We start from the raw sequence: 16,890 nt of genomic DNA on the forward strand, positions 1-16,890 counted from the left end.
TAAAGTGGAATTGGGAAAAAAAATGTTAATCCTTAAGGTAGCAATACACAGTTAGAAGTTTAGTTTCGCATTATGGCCCCTGTGAATTTTTTAAATATGAAAGTTTTTGTACAATAAAATTGATTTTTAGGTAATTGAAGAATAATATAGCCTTCTTAGTGGGTTTATATGAACATTTAGATTGATTTTAACATGTTTTATAGGCCATTTCAATGATTGACAGTCCGTATTTTCCTATCCGTACCGTTCATAGGTCCATAAATTATTGTAGTGTTTATCAACAAAGATTTTGCGCTCGATCTTTTCAATTCAATTTTATGGGGAAACGAGCAGGAAGACATATGATTTTTTTTGGACCACTTGATAGATATAAACCTATGGATTCAGGAAAGGTATCACTGTAATTCATTGAAATTTTCCTTTAGACCAAATTTTGGAGACTTTCGTGACATGTTCACCCCCCTTTTTTGCTATATTTTGTATCTAAGAAATGCAGATTGTTGCCATGGTTACACCCAAAAGGGATTATATTTCACCCTTATGACCATTAGAAATCAAATCTATGGAAGATTCTCTTTCTACAAGTATATACATGCATAACACACATATAAAGCCTTCTTTGTTAGACAGGAGGGGAAAGGGGGTGTTTAAAAATTATGAGTGTCAATTTTAAGTTTTTTTCCTAACTGTGTATTGCTACCTTATGGCATTTGACAAAGCAAATAATTGCCTTTTTTTCAGACAAACATACCACAAAACTATTGATATTTAGGTTATAGATACAATTCTAAGGAAGAAACAACCTTTAGTATGACAATGTATGTTAGTTTTGTTGTTTATTGTCCTTAGCAACCAATATAGACATTTTGACACATAGACTTGGTTCCGTTATTAATTGATACTTTATTGGCTACCCCTTGGAAAAGAAGATTGCGCGTTATGTAGAAACCTTAGAAGGGAACGCTTTATATTTTTTCATGCGACTAAATCAAATTTATTATTTTAGCAAGTATACAGTCACAATTTAGCATGAATTAAGCCCAATTTTTTCCCCGCTGTTATAAATAAATTCAGTATTGACTAAATTTTAACCAAGGCCTTGGTATGGTAATACACAACAAAATTGACATTCTAGAGCTTTAAAATAGCTTTAACTTGTAAAAGTTGTCTACTGTTAAGGTTAATTTAGGTTTTTAAACAAGAAAAGACAGGCTTAGAAGGTATAGTTTTAGAAAATTGACTAAAAAAGGAGAAAATGCACTTTGACATGGCATGTTTCATAAAATCACTTTTTTGTTGCATTTCAGTGTCAACTGCTAACCTTCATAAAATATTCATTTCTGAACCGATTTTCAAAACTAGCAGGCGAAAATGCTCGTTTTCACTAGTAGAAAACAGAAATCCATTTAAAGTGGAATTGGGAAAAAAAATGTTAATCCTTAAGGTAGCAATACACAGTTAGAAGTTTAGTTTCGCATTATGGCCCCTGTGAATTTTTTAAATATGAAAGTTTTTGTACAATAAAATTGATTTTTAGGTAATTGAAGAATAATATAGCCTTCTTAGTGGGTTTATATGAACATTTAGATTGATTTTAACATGTTTTATAGGCCATTTCAATGATTGACAGTCCGTATTTTCCTATCCGTACCGTTCATAGGTCCATAAATTATTGTAGTGTTTATCAACAAAGATTTTGCGCTCGATCTTTTCAATTCAATTTTATGGGGAAACGAGCAGGAAGACATATGATTTTTTTTGGACCACTTGATAGATATAAACCTATGGATTCAGGAAAGGTATCACTGTAATTCATTGAAATTTTCCTTTAGACCAAATTTTGGAGACTTTCGTGACATGTTCACCCCCCTTTTTTGCTATATTTTGTATCTAAGAAATGCAGATTGTTGCCATGGTTACACCCAAAAGGGATTATATTTCACCCTTATGACCATTAGAAATCAAATCTATGGAAGATTCTCTTTCTACAAGTATATACATGCATAACACACATATAAAGCCTTCTTTGTTAGACAGGAGGGGAAAGGGGGTGTTTAAAAATTATGAGTGTCAATTTTAAGTTTTTTTCCTAACTGTGTATTGCTACCTTATGGCATTTGACAAAGCAAATAATTGCCTTTTTTTCAGACAAACATACCACAAAACTATTGATATTTAGGTTATAGATACAATTCTAAGGAAGAAACAACCTTTAGTATGACAATGTATGTTAGTTTTGTTGTTTATTGTCCTTAGCAACCAATATAGACATTTTGACACATAGACTTGGTTCCGTTATTAATTGATACTTTATTGGCTACCCCTTGGAAAAGAAGATTGCGCGTTATGTAGAAACCTTAGAAGGGAACGCTTTATATTTTTTCATGCGACTAAATCAAATTTATTATTTTAGCAAGTATACAGTCACAATTTAGCATGAATTAAGCCCAATTTTTTCCCCGCTGTTATAAATAAATTCAGTATTGACTAAATTTTAACCAAGGCCTTGGTATGGTAATACACAACAAAATTGACATTCTAGAGCTTTAAAATAGCTTTAACTTGTAAAAGTTGTCTACTGTTAAGGTTAATTTAGGTTTTTAAACAAGAAAAGACAGGCTTAGAAGGTATAGTTTTAGAAAATTGACTAAAAAAGGAGAAAATGCACTTTGACATGGCATGTTTCATAAAATCACTTTTTTGTTGCATTTCAGTGTCAACTGCTAACCTTCATAAAATATTCATTTCTGAACCGATTTTCAAAACTAGCAGGCGAAAATGCTCGTTTTCACTAGTAGAAAACAGAAATCCATTTAAAGTGGAATTGGGAAAAAAAATGTTAATCCTTATGGCATTTGACAAAGCAAATAATTGCCTTTTTTTCAGACAAACATACCACAAAACTATTGATATTTAGGTTATAGATACAATTCTAAGGAAGAAACAACCTTTAGTATGACAATGTATGTTAGTTTTGTTGTTTATTGTCCTTAGCAACCAATATAGACATTTTGACACATAGACTTGGTTCCGTTATTAATTGATACTTTATTGGCTACCCCTTGGAAAAGAAGATTGCGCGTTATGTAGAAACCTTAGAAGGGAACGCTTTATATTTTTTCATGCGACTAAATCAAATTTATTATTTTAGCAAGTATACAGTCACAATTTAGCATGAATTAAGCCCAATTTTTTCCCCGCTGTTATAAATAAATTCAGTATTGACTAAATTTTAACCAAGGCCTTGGTATGGTAATACACAACAAAATTGACATTCTAGAGCTTTAAAATAGCTTTAACTTGTAAAAGTTGTCTACTGTTAAGGTTAATTTAGGTTTTTAAACAAGAAAAGACAGGCTTAGAAGGTATAGTTTTAGAAAATTGACTAAAAAAGGAGAAAATGCACTTTGACATGGCATGTTTCATAAAATCACTTTTTTGTTGCATTTCAGTGTCAACTGCTAACCTTCATAAAATATTCATTTCTGAACCGATTTTCAAAACTAGCAGGCGAAAATGCTCGTTTTCACTAGTAGAAAACAGAAATCCATTTAAAGTGGAATTGGGAAAAAAAATGTTAATCCTTAAGGTAGCAATACACAGTTAGAAGTTTAGTTTCGCATTATGGCCCCTGTGAATTTTTTAAATATGAAAGTTTTTGTACAATAAAATTGATTTTTAGGTAATTGAAGAATAATATAGCCTTCTTAGTGGGTTTATATGAACATTTAGATTGATTTTAACATGTTTTATAGGCCATTTCAATGATTGACAGTCCGTATTTTCCTATCCGTACCGTTCATAGGTCCATAAATTATTGTAGTGTTTATCAACAAAGATTTTGCGCTCGATCTTTTCAATTCAATTTTATGGGGAAACGAGCAGGAAGACATATGATTTTTTTTGGACCACTTGATAGATATAAACCTATGGATTCAGGAAAGGTATCACTGTAATTCATTGAAATTTTCCTTTAGACCAAATTTTGGAGACTTTCGTGACATGTTCACCCCCCTTTTTTGCTATATTTTGTATCTAAGAAATGCAGATTGTTGCCATGGTTACACCCAAAAGGGATTATATTTCACCCTTATGACCATTAGAAATCAAATCTATGGAAGATTCTCTTTCTACAAGTATATACATGCATAACACACATATAAAGCCTTCTTTGTTAGACAGGAGGGGAAAGGGGGTGTTTAAAAATTATGAGTGTCAATTTTAAGTTTTTTTCCTAACTGTGTATTGCTACCTTATGGCATTTGACAAAGCAAATAATTGCCTTTTTTTCAGACAAACATACCACAAAACTATTGATATTTAGGTTATAGATACAATTCTAAGGAAGAAACAACCTTTAGTATGACAATGTATGTTAGTTTTGTTGTTTATTGTCCTTAGCAACCAATATAGACATTTTGACACATAGACTTGGTTCCGTTATTAATTGATACTTTATTGGCTACCCCTTGGAAAAGAAGATTGCGCGTTATGTAGAAACCTTAGAAGGGAACGCTTTATATTTTTTCATGCGACTAAATCAAATTTATTATTTTAGCAAGTATACAGTCACAATTTAGCATGAATTAAGCCCAATTTTTTCCCCGCTGTTATAAATAAATTCAGTATTGACTAAATTTTAACCAAGGCCTTGGTATGGTAATACACAACAAAATTGACATTCTAGAGCTTTAAAATAGCTTTAACTTGTAAAAGTTGTCTACTGTTAAGGTTAATTTAGGTTTTTAAACAAGAAAAGACAGGCTTAGAAGGTATAGTTTTAGAAAATTGACTAAAAAAGGAGAAAATGCACTTTGACATGGCATGTTTCATAAAATCACTTTTTTGTTGCATTTCAGTGTCAACTGCTAACCTTCATAAAATATTCATTTCTGAACCGATTTTCAAAACTAGCAGGCGAAAATGCTCGTTTTCACTAGTAGAAAACAGAAATCCATTTAAAGTGGAATTGGGAAAAAAAATGTTAATCCTTAAGGTAGCAATACACAGTTAGAAGTTTAGTTTCGCATTATGGCCCCTGTGAATTTTTTAAATATGAAAGTTTTTGTACAATAAAATTGATTTTTAGGTAATTGAAGAATAATATAGCCTTCTTAGTGGGTTTATATGAACATTTAGATTGATTTTAACATGTTTTATAGGCCATTTCAATGATTGACAGTCCGTATTTTCCTATCCGTACCGTTCATAGGTCCATAAATTATTGTAGTGTTTATCAACAAAGATTTTGCGCTCGATCTTTTCAATTCAATTTTATGGGGAAACGAGCAGGAAGACATATGATTTTTTTTGGACCACTTGATAGATATAAACCTATGGATTCAGGAAAGGTATCACTGTAATTCATTGAAATTTTCCTTTAGACCAAATTTTGGAGACTTTCGTGACATGTTCACCCCCCTTTTTTGCTATATTTTGTATCTAAGAAATGCAGATTGTTGCCATGGTTACACCCAAAAGGGATTATATTTCACCCTTATGACCATTAGAAATCAAATCTATGGAAGATTCTCTTTCTACAAGTATATACATGCATAACACACATATAAAGCCTTCTTTGTTAGACAGGAGGGGAAAGGGGGTGTTTAAAAATTATGAGTGTCAATTTTAAGTTTTTTTCCTAACTGTGTATTGCTACCTTATGGCATTTGACAAAGCAAATAATTGCCTTTTTTTCAGACAAACATACCACAAAACTATTGATATTTAGGTTATAGATACAATTCTAAGGAAGAAACAACCTTTAGTATGACAATGTATGTTAGTTTTGTTGTTTATTGTCCTTAGCAACCAATATAGACATTTTGACACATAGACTTGGTTCCGTTATTAATTGATACTTTATTGGCTACCCCTTGGAAAAGAAGATTGCGCGTTATGTAGAAACCTTAGAAGGGAACGCTTTATATTTTTTCATGCGACTAAATCAAATTTATTATTTTAGCAAGTATACAGTCACAATTTAGCATGAATTAAGCCCAATTTTTTCCCCGCTGTTATAAATAAATTCAGTATTGACTAAATTTTAACCAAGGCCTTGGTATGGTAATACACAACAAAATTGACATTCTAGAGCTTTAAAATAGCTTTAACTTGTAAAAGTTGTCTACTGTTAAGGTTAATTTAGGTTTTTAAACAAGAAAAGACAGGCTTAGAAGGTATAGTTTTAGAAAATTGACTAAAAAAGGAGAAAATGCACTTTGACATGGCATGTTTCATAAAATCACTTTTTTGTTGCATTTCAGTGTCAACTGCTAACCTTCATAAAATATTCATTTCTGAACCGATTTTCAAAACTAGCAGGCGAAAATGCTCGTTTTCACTAGTAGAAAACAGAAATCCATTTAAAGTGGAATTGGGAAAAAAAATGTTAATCCTTAAGGTAGCAATACACAGTTAGAAGTTTAGTTTCGCATTATGGCCCCTGTGAATTTTTTAAATATGAAAGTTTTTGTACAATAAAATTGATTTTTAGGTAATTGAAGAATAATATAGCCTTCTTAGTGGGTTTATATGAACATTTAGATTGATTTTAACATGTTTTATAGGCCATTTCAATGATTGACAGTCCGTATTTTCCTATCCGTACCGTTCATAGGTCCATAAATTATTGTAGTGTTTATCAACAAAGATTTTGCGCTCGATCTTTTCAATTCAATTTTATGGGGAAACGAGCAGGAAGACATATGATTTTTTTTGGACCACTTGATAGATATAAACCTATGGATTCAGGAAAGGTATCACTGTAATTCATTGAAATTTTCCTTTAGACCAAATTTTGGAGACTTTCGTGACATGTTCACCCCCCTTTTTTGCTATATTTTGTATCTAAGAAATGCAGATTGTTGCCATGGTTACACCCAAAAGGGATTATATTTCACCCTTATGACCATTAGAAATCAAATCTATGGAAGATTCTCTTTCTACAAGTATATACATGCATAACACACATATAAAGCCTTCTTTGTTAGACAGGAGGGGAAAGGGGGTGTTTAAAAATTATGAGTGTCAATTTTAAGTTTTTTTCCTAACTGTGTATTGCTACCTTATGGCATTTGACAAAGCAAATAATTGCCTTTTTTTCAGACAAACATACCACAAAACTATTGATATTTAGGTTATAGATACAATTCTAAGGAAGAAACAACCTTTAGTATGACAATGTATGTTAGTTTTGTTGTTTATTGTCCTTAGCAACCAATATAGACATTTTGACACATAGACTTGGTTCCGTTATTAATTGATACTTTATTGGCTACCCCTTGGAAAAGAAGATTGCGCGTTATGTAGAAACCTTAGAAGGGAACGCTTTATATTTTTTCATGCGACTAAATCAAATTTATTATTTTAGCAAGTATACAGTCACAATTTAGCATGAATTAAGCCCAATTTTTTCCCCGCTGTTATAAATAAATTCAGTATTGACTAAATTTTAACCAAGGCCTTGGTATGGTAATACACAACAAAATTGACATTCTAGAGCTTTAAAATAGCTTTAACTTGTAAAAGTTGTCTACTGTTAAGGTTAATTTAGGTTTTTAAACAAGAAAAGACAGGCTTAGAAGGTATAGTTTTAGAAAATTGACTAAAAAAGGAGAAAATGCACTTTGACATGGCATGTTTCATAAAATCACTTTTTTGTTGCATTTCAGTGTCAACTGCTAACCTTCATAAAATATTCATTTCTGAACCGATTTTCAAAACTAGCAGGCGAAAATGCTCGTTTTCACTAGTAGAAAACAGAAATCCATTTAAAGTGGAATTGGGAAAAAAAATGTTAATCCTTATGGCATTTGACAAAGCAAATAATTGCCTTTTTTTCAGACAAACATACCACAAAACTATTGATATTTAGGTTATAGATACAATTCTAAGGAAGAAACAACCTTTAGTATGACAATGTATGTTAGTTTTGTTGTTTATTGTCCTTAGCAACCAATATAGACATTTTGACACATAGACTTGGTTCCGTTATTAATTGATACTTTATTGGCTACCCCTTGGAAAAGAAGATTGCGCGTTATGTAGAAACCTTAGAAGGGAACGCTTTATATTTTTTCATGCGACTAAATCAAATTTATTATTTTAGCAAGTATACAGTCACAATTTAGCATGAATTAAGCCCAATTTTTTCCCCGCTGTTATAAATAAATTCAGTATTGACTAAATTTTAACCAAGGCCTTGGTATGGTAATACACAACAAAATTGACATTCTAGAGCTTTAAAATAGCTTTAACTTGTAAAAGTTGTCTACTGTTAAGGTTAATTTAGGTTTTTAAACAAGAAAAGACAGGCTTAGAAGGTATAGTTTTAGAAAATTGACTAAAAAAGGAGAAAATGCACTTTGACATGGCATGTTTCATAAAATCACTTTTTTGTTGCATTTCAGTGTCAACTGCTAACCTTCATAAAATATTCATTTCTGAACCGATTTTCAAAACTAGCAGGCGAAAATGCTCGTTTTCACTAGTAGAAAACAGAAATCCATTTAAAGTGGAATTGGGAAAAAAAATGTTAATCCTTAAGGTAGCAATACACAGTTAGAAGTTTAGTTTCGCATTATGGCCCCTGTGAATTTTTTAAATATGAAAGTTTTTGTACAATAAAATTGATTTTTAGGTAATTGAAGAATAATATAGCCTTCTTAGTGGGTTTATATGAACATTTAGATTGATTTTAACATGTTTTATAGGCCATTTCAATGATTGACAGTCCGTATTTTCCTATCCGTACCGTTCATAGGTCCATAAATTATTGTAGTGTTTATCAACAAAGATTTTGCGCTCGATCTTTTCAATTCAATTTTATGGGGAAACGAGCAGGAAGACATATGATTTTTTTTGGACCACTTGATAGATATAAACCTATGGATTCAGGAAAGGTATCACTGTAATTCATTGAAATTTTCCTTTAGACCAAATTTTGGAGACTTTCGTGACATGTTCACCCCCCTTTTTTGCTATATTTTGTATCTAAGAAATGCAGATTGTTGCCATGGTTACACCCAAAAGGGATTATATTTCACCCTTATGACCATTAGAAATCAAATCTATGGAAGATTCTCTTTCTACAAGTATATACATGCATAACACACATATAAAGCCTTCTTTGTTAGACAGGAGGGGAAAGGGGGTGTTTAAAAATTATGAGTGTCAATTTTAAGTTTTTTTCCTAACTGTGTATTGCTACCTTATGGCATTTGACAAAGCAAATAATTGCCTTTTTTTCAGACAAACATACCACAAAACTATTGATATTTAGGTTATAGATACAATTCTAAGGAAGAAACAACCTTTAGTATGACAATGTATGTTAGTTTTGTTGTTTATTGTCCTTAGCAACCAATATAGACATTTTGACACATAGACTTGGTTCCGTTATTAATTGATACTTTATTGGCTACCCCTTGGAAAAGAAGATTGCGCGTTATGTAGAAACCTTAGAAGGGAACGCTTTATATTTTTTCATGCGACTAAATCAAATTTATTATTTTAGCAAGTATACAGTCACAATTTAGCATGAATTAAGCCCAATTTTTTCCCCGCTGTTATAAATAAATTCAGTATTGACTAAATTTTAACCAAGGCCTTGGTATGGTAATACACAACAAAATTGACATTCTAGAGCTTTAAAATAGCTTTAACTTGTAAAAGTTGTCTACTGTTAAGGTTAATTTAGGTTTTTAAACAAGAAAAGACAGGCTTAGAAGGTATAGTTTTAGAAAATTGACTAAAAAAGGAGAAAATGCACTTTGACATGGCATGTTTCATAAAATCACTTTTTTGTTGCATTTCAGTGTCAACTGCTAACCTTCATAAAATATTCATTTCTGAACCGATTTTCAAAACTAGCAGGCGAAAATGCTCGTTTTCACTAGTAGAAAACAGAAATCCATTTAAAGTGGAATTGGGAAAAAAAATGTTAATCCTTAAGGTAGCAATACACAGTTAGAAGTTTAGTTTCGCATTATGGCCCCTGTGAATTTTTTAAATATGAAAGTTTTTGTACAATAAAATTGATTTTTAGGTAATTGAAGAATAATATAGCCTTCTTAGTGGGTTTATATGAACATTTAGATTGATTTTAACATGTTTTATAGGCCATTTCAATGATTGACAGTCCGTATTTTCCTATCCGTACCGTTCATAGGTCCATAAATTATTGTAGTGTTTATCAACAAAGATTTTGCGCTCGATCTTTTCAATTCAATTTTATGGGGAAACGAGCAGGAAGACATATGATTTTTTTTGGACCACTTGATAGATATAAACCTATGGATTCAGGAAAGGTATCACTGTAATTCATTGAAATTTTCCTTTAGACCAAATTTTGGAGACTTTCGTGACATGTTCACCCCCCTTTTTTGCTATATTTTGTATCTAAGAAATGCAGATTGTTGCCATGGTTACACCCAAAAGGGATTATATTTCACCCTTATGACCATTAGAAATCAAATCTATGGAAGATTCTCTTTCTACAAGTATATACATGCATAACACACATATAAAGCCTTCTTTGTTAGACAGGAGGGGAAAGGGGGTGTTTAAAAATTATGAGTGTCAATTTTAAGTTTTTTTCCTAACTGTGTATTGCTACCTTATGGCATTTGACAAAGCAAATAATTGCCTTTTTTTCAGACAAACATACCACAAAACTATTGATATTTAGGTTATAGATACAATTCTAAGGAAGAAACAACCTTTAGTATGACAATGTATGTTAGTTTTGTTGTTTATTGTCCTTAGCAACCAATATAGACATTTTGACACATAGACTTGGTTCCGTTATTAATTGATACTTTATTGGCTACCCCTTGGAAAAGAAGATTGCGCGTTATGTAGAAACCTTAGAAGGGAACGCTTTATATTTTTTCATGCGACTAAATCAAATTTATTATTTTAGCAAGTATACAGTCACAATTTAGCATGAATTAAGCCCAATTTTTTCCCCGCTGTTATAAATAAATTCAGTATTGACTAAATTTTAACCAAGGCCTTGGTATGGTAATACACAACAAAATTGACATTCTAGAGCTTTAAAATAGCTTTAACTTGTAAAAGTTGTCTACTGTTAAGGTTAATTTAGGTTTTTAAACAAGAAAAGACAGGCTTAGAAGGTATAGTTTTAGAAAATTGACTAAAAAAGGAGAAAATGCACTTTGACATGGCATGTTTCATAAAATCACTTTTTTGTTGCATTTCAGTGTCAACTGCTAACCTTCATAAAATATTCATTTCTGAACCGATTTTCAAAACTAGCAGGCGAAAATGCTCGTTTTCACTAGTAGAAAACAGAAATCCATTTAAAGTGGAATTGGGAAAAAAAATGTTAATCCTTAAGGTAGCAATACACAGTTAGAAGTTTAGTTTCGCATTATGGCCCCTGTGAATTTTTTAAATATGAAAGTTTTTGTACAATAAAATTGATTTTTAGGTAATTGAAGAATAATATAGCCTTCTTAGTGGGTTTATATGAACATTTAGATTGATTTTAACATGTTTTATAGGCCATTTCAATGATTGACAGTCCGTATTTTCCTATCCGTACCGTTCATAGGTCCATAAATTATTGTAGTGTTTATCAACAAAGATTTTGCGCTCGATCTTTTCAATTCAATTTTATGGGGAAACGAGCAGGAAGACATATGATTTTTTTTGGACCACTTGATAGATATAAACCTATGGATTCAGGAAAGGTATCACTGTAATTCATTGAAATTTTCCTTTAGACCAAATTTTGGAGACTTTCGTGACATGTTCACCCCCCTTTTTTGCTATATTTTGTATCTAAGAAATGCAGATTGTTGCCATGGTTACACCCAAAAGGGATTATATTTCACCCTTATGACCATTAGAAATCAAATCTATGGAAGATTCTCTTTCTACAAGTATATACATGCATAACACACATATAAAGCCTTCTTTGTTAGACAGGAGGGGAAAGGGGGTGTTTAAAAATTATGAGTGTCAATTTTAAGTTTTTTTCCTAACTGTGTATTGCTACCTATACATCCGTTGGAGGTCTGGAAGATAAAGTCACAAACGGACTTCTACCGGACGTTTAACGGATAAAAAGCATGTTGAACGAATGAGAAACGGACTTCTACCGGAGGTATAACGGACAAAACTGATGATGAACGGATCTGACACGGATAAATGTCAATAGAAAATTTCGCGTCAAAATTGCCAGTTATTAGTATATGTCAGATTATAACTTAATTCTTATTATCATAATCGACCTTAGAGTAACGACGCTTTTTCACAATCAAGCTGCTCTTACTCAGGCCAGACACTAACCTTTTGCGGTATTTTGAAGAATTAAACAAAACCAGTTACACCTAACCATTTTGAAAATTTATGCAATGTTCATGCATTATTATTGTCGCCTTTAATTTTTCCGTATATATTGTTCATCCATTTTATCCGGTACGCTTCCGTTAGAAGTCCGTTTGATGCGGTACTTGTCCGATGTATGTACGTTCGACATTCGTTCTGTCCGGTACGCTCCCATTTCTCGTACGTTGCATATCCGGTGTGTGTCCGCTATACATTCGTTACGCGTCCGTTTTATTTCGGCAGAACATCAACGGACTCCTAACGGATAACAATTTTGTCAACGGACAAATTTTATTTTCATCCGTTAGGTCCGTTCGTGCTATCCGGTAAGGTGTGACTTAGGCTTTAGGCATTCGTTCGAGCTATCTGTTAAGGTGTGACCGAGGCCTATCAAGGTGTGACCGTTTTTTTTTATGTTGCAATTTGAATGAGGAGAACATAACTTAAGTGATAAAACATCTTCATTATATTGCAAAAGGGTAGCATGTTAGGATATAACAAACCTAACACAAGCCTCAAATGAGAGCTTGCTTTAGAAGTATATTTATATAAAATTTCAATTTACTTTATTTTCTTTGTAGTATATACATGTATGATCATGCATATCAATTTTGGGGTATGGTGCTTGCTTGCTGTTCGGGGTGAGCCAAGTCTCCGTGTTGAAGACCATACTTTGAGCTAAAATGGTAACATTTAGAAGTGGCTTAGAAGGAGAGTTGTCTTGTTGACTCATACCGCATCTTCTTATATCTAATATCCTGTTCATAATTATTCGTTGATATGCTAAAAATATTTAAGCATTTTACTTTTTCCTACTCTGCTATGAGAACAGGGGGGGGGGGGGTAAAGGTAACGTTTGGAAGCAAACATTGGAAGACATATTAATTAAAAAGTTGTGTGGCACTGATACGTTCCTGTACACAACACTGTACACAATGTCTACGTAAGTATTTAAATAAATAAACCATGTTATATTTATAGTGATCAAGGACGATACTAAAAACATTTAAAACTATTTGAAATTAAAATACTTCCCTGTTTAAAAAGCAGTGATGTGTCCCAAGAATTAAAACTTTCATTGTGGGAAATGTCCTTTCAGCTTTTTAATATTTTGACAAATATTGTTAATTTATAAAATGAAACATGTTGAAAACCTTTGTTACCATGTAAACGAAGAGACACAATGATCGCCTAAATCGTATTTAATAACATCTTTATAACTTCCGAGTTAATTTTGTAACACATGCACAAATCTTTCTTAGTATTACTACATTTTCAAAACGTTTTAGATATTTGTCCTAAAACTACTCTCCTATATGACTTACCGTTGAATATAAGTTTCAATATTCGTTTTTAAAACCGAAACTAAAAACTCAATTGCACTATTTGGAACTCCTCTGATTCTATCTGTGTATTATATAAAAAGGAATAAAGAAATATTGCATGCATTATTGATCAGCAAAAAGTCAATGAATGAATGACGACATAGTTTTTAACGCACAACAAAACTAAACAGTTTAAATGTAATGTACACGTTTAAAAAGATAAGTTCACTTGTTCTGTTCGATAAGACGGATAAACTTATGTGTATGTGTTGGTACATATTGTAAATAAACGGGATGGGGGTCGCCTCAATATTCCAACACCCCATTTGTCCGACCACTGTCCCTACACGCCAAATATTCCGACAAAAATTGATAACTGCCATGATACATTTAGAAATTCTACTTCATGAGGATGTGGATGGAGATTTACAGAAAAAAGAAAAAGGGACAAAAATATAAAGACTAGAGAATATTGAGGTGCTAGGATATAAAGATGAGAGAACGATGGGCAACAAGTATAAAGAACAGAAAAAAGGCATAAAATTGAAGAATACAAAAATAAACGATCGCCTCCCCCTATTATAAACACTCATTAGAAGAATCGTTGTTGAAGTGGTTTTTGAACTACTCTTTCTTATGAGTATGTTCCAGACCGTATGAGTATTTGGACCGTACACTGAGGTCTGGACCGTATGCGTACTTTTTCAAAATACTCATACGGTCGGACCGTACGCGTACGGTCTGATTAATATTAACCCCTTCCTGTTCCCATCGGTACTCTGGTACCGATGGGCTATATTTTTTGGGTAACTAACTTGCGCAAAGACGTCGCGCAAAATACTGGTGATAATAACGTAACGTCGGAAATATAGCAAAAAGCCGTCTTATTTTCTTGTTTTTTACGTAACGTTTTTCTAATGTGATTTCTAATGTGTAAGCATTGATTCATTCAGGGTTTTTTTCATGGGAATATTTTTTTTCAGTAAAGATATTCATGTATATTTTATTTAACGAAAAATGTATATATATATATATTTTATATTTTTTAATTATAAGCAGAGCCACGTTGAATCATTTCATTTGAATCGGAAAGGTCTACTAAAATATTTTATGAGTGGCTAAACAACAGTGCATGATGTTTTATAATTTAATTCTTATTTCCACGGTGGGTATGGTTGTCCTGCGAGAGAACGTACTGTGCTGGTGATTTGGTCCTGACGGGTGCTGGTGGGTCCTGATTCTGTGCTGGTGGGTTTGTTTACATTGTATCAGAACGGCAATAAAACGACTGTTTTGTTGCTTAATTTTTCTCTGATGTGTCATAAGAACCATGCAAAGTATATTACAACAATATTATATTGCAAAAGTCGTGCAAGTTCGTTAAACGGAATTGTCCTGACGCTGTGCTGGTGATAAGAAAAACGGTCCTGGTTCTGTGCTCCTATGTCCTGGTTCTGTGCTTTTATATTTTAGTTAAAAGTGGCATATATTCAAGATCATTGATGCTGTACTGTTATTGACTTATTAGCTGTTGTCTGCTTTCTTGAAATTGACATTGTTGTGAATCTGTTTACTGTTATTATGAGAGAAAAAATACCTCTATTTTTAAATATTTTTTTAAACTAACTGTAATCTTATTTATTGGCCTGTTAATGGAACCCTATTTGCCCCCTTTTAAGATAAGAAAATATGTTTACGATTTTCGGGATTACGATCATTTTGCAAGATCACCAAAATACGTTGTAATTTATACAATACTTATATAAAGTAGATGATGTGGTATGTTTGTTGTCAATGGACATAAGAAACCAAAGGAAGTATGTGTTAGCAATCATACGTCATCGTACGACCTTCAACAATAACCCATAAATAAAAATGGAGAGCAAAAATATAGAACAAAGGACTTTCTGAGCGTTTGAATCATGTCTTTGGCAGCTTTAAACACATTTGTTTGTGAACACTTGAGTGCTGACTATAAGAATATAAGAATGACAATAGTATTGCGGGTTTGTTTTTTTTGGGGGGGAGGGGTAAGTTAGAGCGAGGTTACAGTGAAAGCGTGGAATAGTTTACCGTAAGATTTAAAAGTTGTATTGTAAAAGAAAAATGTATCTTATAGCTATTAAGAATCACTTGCTGTAAGATTTTCTAACACATTTTTTTGTTGTATAAACGGTTATCAGGTATTTTTTTTTCGAAAGTTCGATAGAACACTAAAAAAAATCACTTATTTCATGAAATGGCAGGCTAGAATATGTCAGAGAATGAAGACGAGATAACCTAAAGAACACTAATAAAATTAAGATTTCTTAGCTTTTTTCATTTCAAAATAAACAATTTTGATAAAGAATTACGGGGGAGGAAGTGAACAATGTGTCCTTCTTTTCTATATATAAATATTTTTCATGAATAAAAATAAAATGTGCCTTGATTGTAATTGAAAATGAGTAAATGGAAAAAATATCCAACTAAAATACACTTTTATTTTAATATTGGTAATATCACTTTAGTAAAAGTTTTGTGTGTCAAACACACCATCTCTAGTAATGACTCCTTACTAAGATGTTTCACTTCATTCATTTTTTTTCTGCATTTTTTTATATTGTGAATTCATAGAATTATTATATTAAAATGTAGCCTTAATTTATATTTAAAAAAAACTGAATCTAAAGCCAGATATATCAAACATTTTTGTTTCCATCTATCCGTTTTCAGGACTTTATCAATCAACATTCTAATGCAACAATGTTTGTAACGTTTGTTTTGATTGGATAACGTCACTTTCTTACATGGCATCAATTGACAATTGATGTTATGGGACGTACGCGCAAGCGCAGACGGCATTTGACAAATTTTAAATACACTTTTTAACGTTGTTTTCTGTCAGTTTCATTAGAATGGAGATAACAATGTTGTATTTTAAGCTCCGATGGCATCAATTTGGGAGTTGATGGTCGCAAATACCCGTTTACTGTCTCCGCTAACGCGTCGCCAGTAAACTTAATTTGCGACAATCAAATCCCCAATTGATGCCTTCGGAGCTTCAAATACAATACAGTTATCTCCTAAATAACACGCCTGGAAAGTAAAATGCGTACTCGGCTGTCTGTAATCGACCATTTTTAGACACCCCAGGCTCCTAAAAAAACAAGCCGGGGTGGGGGTTCAAAGATGCAAATTAAGTACTTATATCAATATTTTATCTGTT

The 16,890-nt window shown here is 32.2% G+C and overlaps 1 protein-coding gene across 1 annotated transcript in view; it reads right to left on the reverse strand.

Annotated features, from left to right (window-relative positions):
• LOC134700203 (uncharacterized) overlaps positions 1–13,764 on the reverse strand; it is a 34,811-nt gene extending 21,047 nt beyond the window's left edge. Inside the window, exon 1 of the mRNA XM_063561562.1 lies at positions 13,683–13,764. The gene's annotated coding sequence lies outside the window, so the exon portion shown is untranslated. The remainder of the gene's footprint in view (positions 1–13,682) is intronic.
• Between the last annotated feature and the right edge of the window lie 3,126 nt (positions 13,765–16,890).

The sequence above is a fragment of the Mytilus trossulus genome, unplaced genomic scaffold (assembly GCF_036588685.1).
Source record: "Mytilus trossulus isolate FHL-02 unplaced genomic scaffold, PNRI_Mtr1.1.1.hap1 h1tg000128l__unscaffolded, whole genome shotgun sequence".
Taxonomy (NCBI): Eukaryota; Metazoa; Mollusca; class Bivalvia; order Mytilida; family Mytilidae; genus Mytilus; species Mytilus trossulus.